Source organism: Micromys minutus (genome assembly GCF_963924665.1).
Source record: "Micromys minutus genome assembly, chromosome: 1".
Lineage (NCBI taxonomy): Eukaryota > Metazoa > Chordata > Mammalia > Rodentia > Muridae > Micromys > Micromys minutus.
Window position 1 is genome coordinate 190086601 of NC_137969.1, and position 10066 is coordinate 190096666.

The 10066-nt window shown below is 37.7% G+C and overlaps 1 pseudogene across 1 annotated transcript; it reads right to left on the reverse strand.

The window, feature by feature from the left end:
• Window positions 1-2079: 2079 nt before the first annotated feature.
• Window positions 2080-3290, reverse strand: LOC308422318 (transformer-2 protein homolog alpha-like; annotated as a pseudogene). Its single transcript has 2 exons — window positions 3013-3290; window positions 2080-2607 (listed from the first exon to the last, which is right to left on the reverse strand). The product of its transcript is annotated as a transformer-2 protein homolog alpha-like (transcript).
• Between the last annotated feature and the right edge of the window lie 6776 nt (window positions 3291-10066).

Here is a 10066-nt window from a genome sequence, read left to right on the forward strand (position 1 = left end):
TGGACATACTATTCATTCTGATTCATGGGTAGAACTATAAATTGCTTCCTCCCTTGGCAGCTTGCATAGTAGTAGACCAGAGGAAGGAAAGGTTCAGGTTAAATTCAGCTCAGATTATCTATACCTGTGTCCTAAATGTGTGATATCTTTGACAATAGAGACTTACCTTTAATCTCTGAAAGGCAACTAGGGACAAGAAAAAATAGCCCATATTTTGGAGGGAGTCACTTGGACTGTCCTGACCAAGTGAAAGGATCGTGTGCCTTATACTAGGAGTTTTGTTAGTTTATGGTTCTTTTGGATAAAGTTAACAGACAGTGTGGCTTAACTTTATTTAAGAACTTCTTTCTAATTTATACATTGCATATAACTTTAGGTAATTATACAATAATAGTAGTTTTTGAGGGTTTGACAAATAACCATTGTGTTATTAACCTCTCCTCCATACTTCCGTGCTGACTTTCCTGACACTGTCCAGATGGAGGCTTCCTTTCCAGTTTTTCATTTCCCCCTACATATCACTGTACCTGGAAATTCCTGTTTCAAGCTCTGTCCCTCATAGACCCCTTTATACTTTCTGGTTTCTACTGCTACTTCAGGTTATATACTTATATTTGAAACTTTATAGCCAGAAACCACAGATGATTGAGAACCTGGAACATTTATCTTTCTGTTCTATGTTGCCTCACTCCATATGATCTTTTCTTGGACCATCCATTTACTGGGAATTTCATGTTAGTTTTCTTTACAGCCATATTATGTATTCATCATGTATAGGTACCACATTGCCATTGTGCATGAAGAAGTTGAAGGATGTATAAGTGATTTTCATTTTCTAGCGGTTGTGAATAAAGTGACAATGCACAATGATGAGCAAGCATGTGTGAAGTCAGATCATTGGGTAAATGACAAGAAGGGCTACAGCTGGATTATATGGTACAATTTCTGTTAGCCTGTCTGAGGATTCTCTCTACTGATCTCTGGAGTGACTGCACCAGTTTGCAATCCCACCAAAGGTCAATGAGGGTTTTTGTCCCCCCCCCCCACAGCCACACCAGCGTTTGTTATGTGGACCTTAACTACTCTGAATGGGGTAAGATGAAATGTTCAATTATTTTAACTTGCATTTTCCAAATTATTAATTTGGATGGATTTTGAATGGATACATTTTGAGTTTGTTTATTATCCATTTTAAAATTTATTCTATTGATAACTCTGTTTTTATCCACAGGCCATTTATTTTAAAATTAACTTTTATTTGAAATAACTCATCCCCACATGTATTTTAGCATGCTATACAATAACCCATGTAACCAATGTCCCAATATCAAAATTTCTAACAGCAAGTTAAACAATTGTTCTAGATAATAAATAAAGTTAATCTTTCAGTGATTATAAGAGTACTTGAGTTTCTGTAAATTTAATATAAAAATCACACTTTAAGTTTGTAAGGTTTAATATGTAAATTCAAACACAACATATCTTGTAGGAATTACCAGCTTTTAATTTCTAAAAGGTGACTTAAATTTTGGGTTCAAAGTTATATTCTTCATAATAAATGTCCCATGTTTTCTCCTAGAGCTTCAAACTTTCTATACCCAACTATTCAACTGTTCCATGCCACTCCAGACAAACCTGACATGGCTGATCTACTTCAAGTGTCATTTATCTTCCCCCAGAGGAGATTAGAAAGCAGTTTGTCATAATACAGATTTCTAATGTCTACTACAGTATCCATCAGAAAAAGCTTTCAAAGATGGCTTCCTTCCTCATAGTAAGAAGTTAATTTTCTGCAAAAACAAGAAGCACAAAACATGACACTTTCTTTTTTACTTAAGATATTCAACTACTGAAATGACAATTATGCTTTAGAAAGTATAACAAAGGGTAAAAACAGCAATATAACTGGCCCACCATAGATTAAATATATCAGGTTTTGTTGTTGTTTTTGCTTTTAGAGAATTAGGAAGCACTAAAAGCTTGGATATCCAAAACCAAAAAGAAGAAAAAGCAAAGTCCTTGTCCACAATCACTCCAGTATCAGTAGCATCTTGGGCTATAGAAACAGGATCATGATCACTACCTGTAGCGACTGTAATAAGAGAGTGACCTTCTGTACTGATAATCATTATCTTCCTATCCGTCACAGCCTTGATCTTACCTTCTATCATAGTAAGAATCTCAGTCATCTACCCCCACCATCGCTGCCACCACCACCTCCTCCGCTATCTCCACCACCACTATGAGTTGGTCTGCCCATGTGAATGCCTGGTGTAGGTGTGTGTGCTCTCTTGGTGAGAGAATAATCCACATGAATTTTTCTACCATTCAGCTCCATCCCATTTGCTTTTTCCATAGCCTCCTTTATGCTGTCTATCCTCTCAAAATACACAAAAGCAAATCCACATGACCTCCAGTTCACTGAATATAAACCACATTAACACCATTCAGTGGTCCATATCGAGAAAACACTTCACGAAGATCTCTCTCTGTTACAACTGAGCCTATATACAAACTGAGGCCAAATACTCCCAGGCAACCCAGTGTTAGGATCTGGGTTTACCCTGCGGCCACTATGCCTTCTGTGGTTAGAAATTGGAGAGTGAACAGACATAATATGCAGTCACTGATAGTGGGATGCTAACCCCAGAGGCTTGCACTCCCCCAGAAACAACTCACAGACTGTATGAAGTCCAAGAAATAAAGAAAACAAAACAAAACAAAAAATATTTACAAAACAAGAAAACTATTTCCATGTTACATTTTGTTTTACATGTACTTTATGCTCATTGTAACTATTAAATTTTCAAGGCATACTATCAAACCTTGAAAAAAATCAAGTACTGACTAAAAAATATATTCATATAGTTTTATGTAAAAATTATGTTAAAATCTGAAAAAAAGTACTGACAAAAATGTATAATTTTAAGCAAAAAATGTTTAAAATCTGTACATTTATCTTTGTTTTGTAAAATAAAGTTGTTTAAAAAAAAAAAGAAATTGGAGAGTGACTCCGGCTTCTCTGCTGCCTATACTCTGGTTAAGACCTACTTCATGATTGTCTTCTATGAGATTGCAACCTGGATGGAGTGTAGTGTCTTTGAGAATGTCTTCTTGACCTTGACCTGGATTTTCACCTTGATTGAGAATGGGATTCAGAATGTTTGTAAACTTTGTGGACTATGAGATCCTGACCTGCATTCTGATTTTATAGGAGCAGGAGTTACTATTGGAGATTTTGACCAAGAGCAAGACGCTCTGCTCTTCAAGTTGTTCTCTACGTCATTCATGTCAGCTAGTTGTTCCCGGAATGAAATAAATATGTCTTAGCTCCAGGGCTGATGGCCTCATCACCATGCTGTTGGACTGTGGGGAGGAAGAAGGTGACTGCTACAATGGCTGGGGCATTCCACTCCCACTAGCTTGCATGTCCAGGCAAAATGTCCTTAGCTTGTTTTTAATTGGGTCATTTGTTTCTTCCACTCTGTTACTTTTTAGTCCTTTGTATACTCTGAATAGTAATCCTCTATCAGATGTGTATCTAGCAAAGCTTCTCACTTTGTAAGTTTCTTCTTCCCAGTTCATCATTTCAGTTTGTGATACCCCACTTGTCAACCTTTTGCTTTATTTATTCCTTGGCTAATGGGATCCTGTACAGAAAGTTGTTGCCCACATCTCTATCTTGTAGAGTACTGCCTGTATACTATCTGTAGAAACGTTAACTTTTCAGGTTTCAAATTGAGATTTTTGATCCATTAGGAGCTAATTTATATGCAGTCTGATAGATATAAATCTTACTTCATTCTGCATGTGACCCAATTTCTAAAACCAATTGTTAAAGATGCTGATTATGTTTCTGCTTTGTTGTCAGTGTCATATGGCTGTCTTTGCATGTACTCATGTTTATTCTTCTATTTTGTTCCATTTTAATATGTCTGTTTTATGCTTGTATCATATTTTCTATTACTACATCTCTATAATACATCTTGTTTCCTGGAACGATAGTTACTCTAGTATTATATTTTGGTTCAGGATTGCTTTGTCTATCAGAATCTCTTCTGATTCCACATGATTTTTAAATTTTTTTTGTAAAAAATATTATAGGTATTTTGTGTGAGATTGTATTACATCAATAGTTACTTTTGATAAGATGTTCATTTTCATAATATTAATTCTACCAATCATTTCATTTGTAAATCTAAAATAATTTAACTTTTTCCCTTTTTATTATCTTTATAATTTCCTTTTATTGACTTATTTTTTCAGCTAGTACTTTGAAAAGTAGTGGGAATAATGGACAGCTCTATTTCAGTCCTGATTTTAATAAGATTTCTCTGAGTTTTTCATATATATATATATATATATATATACATATATATACATATATATGTATATATACACACTTTACTATGTCGATGTATCTTTCCTCTGTTTGAGTCTCTCTAGGACTTTTATCATGACAGCATATTGGATTTTGTCAAAGGCTTTTTACTTTATTGAGATAATTATGAAAATGTCTTTAATTCCATTTATATGATTTATTATATTTATTAACTCATTGAACCATCCCTGCATTTGTGAGATAAAGCCAACTCGATTGTGGTACACAGCATTCTCAATATGCACCTCTATTCAGATTGCTAGCATTTTATTTTGTTTAGTATCCTGTTCATCAGGGGAGCCAAGCTGTAGCTTTGGCGTTTTGTTATTTTATGTTTATCTAGTTAGGATTTTACTTATTTTATACAGTTAGTTTTGGAATGCTCCTTCTTGTGGGAATTGGGATCTAGAAGAGGGTGAGGAAAGCAGAGCCACAAACCCTGGAAACAGACTGCAGAGACCAACATCGAGGTGCAGATCTAATTTATTGTGCAGCAGCAAGTGGTTTTTATACAGCCTTTGGTCCAAAGGGGCTCTGGCGATGCCAACCATCTCACTGGCACTATGGAGAGGTACCAGGCTGCAAGCACCTGAAAGGACTTCCAGGAAGACAGGGGAAGCAGCCATGACCCTGTTCCAGGACAATTCTGAGGTTTCATTAGTTTCCTATTTTGTGTCTCACAGTATTCCAGAGGACATGGGTACTCATATTCTTAGGGAGGTAAAGAAGCATCCATCCATTGGGCCCCACCCAAGGCCCTTCCCCTTACCACCCACAATTTTAAAAGAGGAGCTGTGTCATTATATATAGTTTTGCTCAACTTTAGGGCCATGTGTTGTGCCAAAACCCTGCCCATTGTCAGATCAACCATGGTGGAAACTTGTTACCGGACAAACTGGAATAGGAAGGGAAAAACATCATGGTGGAGCACAGAACAAGTACAGGGGTCAACACAGGTAACAACCAAATAAGGAGAGAACATTTGTTCTGATTGTTAGTATTGTGAAAGCAATTTTGTGTGCAGGTTTTTTATGGTATTTATATTGGATTCAACAATATTTGACTTATTAATATAAAAGCAACATTCTTCCCCTAACACAACTCAAGTCCTCCCATATTTAGCTGTTATGAGATCTTGGGACCTCCTAGGTTGCAACACCATTCTGGCCAGAGAGTTCATCTGGCACTGGAGTGACTTGAGGTTTCCCATTTTTGATGTCATGACCTTGTAGAATTTGTCTCTGCAGTCTCCATCCAGGTGATGGATTTGAAGGAGGTTCCCATAAAAGATCCCTGTGGACCCCATGGAGAAGACAAGTCAAATCCCCACCAAGAGGGAATGTAAGGGAACAAAGATATCTCTCTTGGTGAGATTTTGGGGGAAAATTGCCATCTCCTTAGATCTCTGGAACAATGAGAACAGACATAGCGAGAGAGAGAAGAATCGTTCATGCAGGCAGTCACAAGGCCCTCACACCAGATGAGAAAAGGAGAAGCTACACACATAATTTTGTAACTGTGATGTTGGTGACGCAAGGGCTATTCCAAAATTTAGCCCCCTTTAAACATACAGGGGGTACTCCAGCCTCACTTGACAGGGGGATATGATGTAACTCTGTCTGAGCAGATCTCATTTGCAGCTAGTTACTGAGGCATTAGGTGGCAAGGCTGTCAACTTTGGGTGAGCAGTGAAGGGACAAATGAAGCACTAGGAGGCATTGTGGGTAGTAAGATGCACAAAATCAGCCACATATTGGATGTACTGGTTCCAGGAGACCATTGCCTGCATCTGTTTATGCATCTGTTTTTTTTCCTGAGAAAGAACCTTATGGTTTATCTGCTTTGGCTGGTTAGTGGGGACCAAAGACTTAGAAGTATTTATGGTACCCACAGCATAGCTGATTTTCGGTCTGATACATCGTTTCTGTGATTCCTACTCACCATTGTTCATCCCAGGTGTGAGGAACCCTAAGTAGACATTCTCCTCCTTTTGTGGTGAAGATGGATTTTGAGTCTAAGTTCTATTCAGTCATGCAATACTGGTCACAGCACAGCTGCTAGTATTCTTGCCAAGCATCTTCAGCTGTGACAGCAATGCTGGCAACTGAGTTTGCACTTGTTCTTATCTGGTTACCTTTTTCAGTTATACCATCAAATTATTTGTTAAGCTGAGTTTTATAATACTTGTTGGTGACTCTTTGTGAGTTTCACATCACGCACCCCAACCCCACTCATTTTTCATCACCTCATAGTCACCCTCCATCTTTGCAACCTCCTCTGAAAAAGAAAGAAGGAAACAAAACAAAATGTAAAAACATCACCACAGAAGCTGTAGTGTGTCACAAGTGTCCCACAGTGTACCCTTTTATCCATACATTTTTACTTGCAAATGTTAATTGCAATGAGCCCTTTGTTTGGTTCAAAGCCTCTGCCTTCTACTACATCAGGAGTGTTGGGACCTCACTGGAACTCCTCTTAGACATCCTGTTGTTGCCCTGTGTCTTAGAGATACTACAGCTTTGGATTTCTAGAACCTGCCCTTGCATGTACTCCAGCACTTTATAGATAATGAAGATGTTGAGGTTGGCCAACTCAAAGCCCTGGATCTGTGCCTGAGTGGTAGCTGCACTGGTCAGCCTCCCAGCTCTCCTACACCTACACCAGTAGGGCAAGCTTTCCAGCACTGCCCGAGCTAGCTCACCCATGGGAAGTTGAATGCACTTGGTCCGGCTTACCTTGCCCATGTTAACAGAGGTTATTGTGTTACTCAAGGGAGGTGCAGAGACCCTATATCCAGACTGCTGCAGGGATAGTTCTTCTACTCTGTGACCCTGGGGCCTTCTATGCCCCCTTCTGCAGGTGGTGATGTTTGAGGCAGGGGACAGCACCTTCGTAGTGCCCATAGTGCCTCATGACAGATGCATAGATAGACTAGATCCCCAAGTCTTTTGTCCTTGGGCCAGCTCATCTGAGCTCCCACTATCAAGGCCAGCTTTAGTATGCTGCCCAGGAGAGGAACAGGGCCAACTCTCCAGAGTGCCAAAGCCAATGAGGAGCTGTACTCACTCTGCAAAGCCCTCAAACATCAGTGTCCTCTCAGGTGGCAGACTGGACCAGGAATGTCTGAATGGTCTTTAGGGGTAACATACTCCATGGACATTGACAGTGACACCTGCTACTGTATAGCAATGGAGCCCAACATGGCCCTCAGTAGCAGCACAAGCTAGGACTTCTCCTTCACCTCAGGTGGCAGAGAAGGCTACTTACAATAAGCTATTACTCCCACCCTCCAGCTCTTCTTTCATGATACTCAGACTGTTCTGCTTTTCTTACTTTCTCATCTCTCTACCACATACTTACATATCATAGTGGCTCAGGTTGTGGGTAGGCCAGAAGGCAGGTAGGCCTCAGGGTATTTTCCCACAGGCATACTGCATAGCATGGCAGGCAAGCCTCTAGGTGACTTCTGCCCAACTGCATGTTGGCAGGCAGTTTCTGGACCATATCGTGGTGGATTGGCCTTCTGATTTTTTTTTTTTTTTTTGGGTGTAGGCAATTGATAGCTATAAACCCCATTTATGGGCATATTTTTAATGTATTTAAGATTTTTTAAAAAAATTACTTAGTTATAAGAATATTTTATTTCTTAATTTTTCTTTGACTTAGTCATTGTTTAGTAATAATTTAAAAAATTTCTATGAGCATATTCATTTACTAGAGTTTTGTTTGATTTTGTTTATTGCATAAAAGCTCAAATTGGATATGACAAATTACTTCAATCATTCTGTATTTATAAAGAGTTAGGATATACTTTATCCAGTATAGAATATAATCTCATACACTGTTAAATAGAATGTGTAACTTTTGCTGTTTATGTAAAATATTCTATTAATGTCAGTTGTCATTTAACTCTGAAAATTCTGTTTCTTGTCTAGTTGACATATCTATTGTAGAAAGTGGAATGTTGAAATTACCTATAATTTTTTTAATTGAACAACTTTATTTTATAAAACAAAGATAAATGTACAGACTTTAAGCATTTTTGCATAAAAGTATACGAATACATTTTTGTCAGTACTTAGTTTTATTAAAGGTTTGATAGTGTGCATTAAGATCTTACTAGTTACAATGAACATAAAGTACATGTTACCTATGATTTTAAGTTTCTGTTAATCTGTGTCTTTAATCCCATAGAATGCTTTTTATGAAAATAGGTGCACCAGAGTATGGTGCATAAATGCCTAGTATAATAATATTATCTTTCTCAATTGACCACCTTACTAGTATAAAATTTTCTTTCTCTCCCCAGATTAGTTTTAGTGTGAAGTCTATTCTTTTCAGATATAAGAATGGTGACACTTTTATCCATTCAGGGTCCTATCTATCCTAAAGTGACTATCTTTAAAGAAAAGGTATGTCCTTGTAGACAACAGATAGATTTGTTTCTTAATCCATTCATGTTGCAGTAAATAATAAATTTTAAAAAAGGTTTATCTCTTTATTGGCCCAGCGGTGCCACTCTGTGGTCCTGATTCTAATATGGAACCGTGCGCGCCTCTGTCGCCCTGTCTGAGCCAACACCTGGGTCCCACTCCTTTCGCAGGACTCCTTTCCCTTATCGGTTTTACTGTACCCGTGACTGCCACCGTGATGGGGTGCTTCATTACCCCAAAACTCAACACAAACACAACTCTACAGCCAGATAGCTTTTCATAGAGGTTTATATATTCAATTCTCAATACACAAACCTTCTGCACAACAAGATTTCATCCTGAATGAGGTAACCCAGTCACAGAAGAACAGACATAATATGCAGTCACTGATAATTGGATACTAACCCCAGAAAGCTCTGAACACCCCAGAAACAACTCACTGATTATATGAAGCCCAAGAAAACAAAATCCAATAAATGGAAGCCTCAGTCCTTCTTAGGAAAAAATAAATGTATAGCACCCTCTCTGAGTGTGGTACACCTGTACCTTAAATCATTAATAATCCAAGAGCTAAGAATATAGCTTTGTAGCAATTTTTGGTATTCAACAATTATTATGCTTAATCTATACTCACCAAGAAATCAGTTTCCATGTTATGTTCTGTCTTATATGTACTTTATGCTTATGGTAACTAGTGGGATTTCAATGCATGCTATCAAACCTCTAAAAGAATTAAGTACTGACAAAAATATTCATATAATTTTATGCCAAAATACCTTTAAAATTTTTATATGTATCCCTAACAGAGGCCACATAACTCTGTCTCTAGAGTGCTGGGATTACAAGCATGCATTAGCATGCCCAACTTCCTAAATAATTTTTTTAATGTAGAATTTGCCATCTGCTCTTAGAATCAGTACATTGAGAATCCCAATTATGAATATAATTGTTAAAAATATTAAAATATCCCACTGGTAACAAGCACATAGAGGGTGAATTAAAAATTAGACTATAACTCTATCTCCCAATTTTCAGAAAAGGTCTTACTAGCATCCTTACAAAGAGCTTGTGTGATTAATAGGCTATAAATAAATGTAACTTTGATGCATTATGCAGCATGTAGTATTACAAGAACAGAGACAAATGAGAAACATAGATGCTCTATTCAGAAACGTCAGAATACTAAATGATGAGATACAACTAAGTTGTGTGTGTGTGTGTGTGTGTGTGTGTGTGTGTGTGTGTGTGTGTG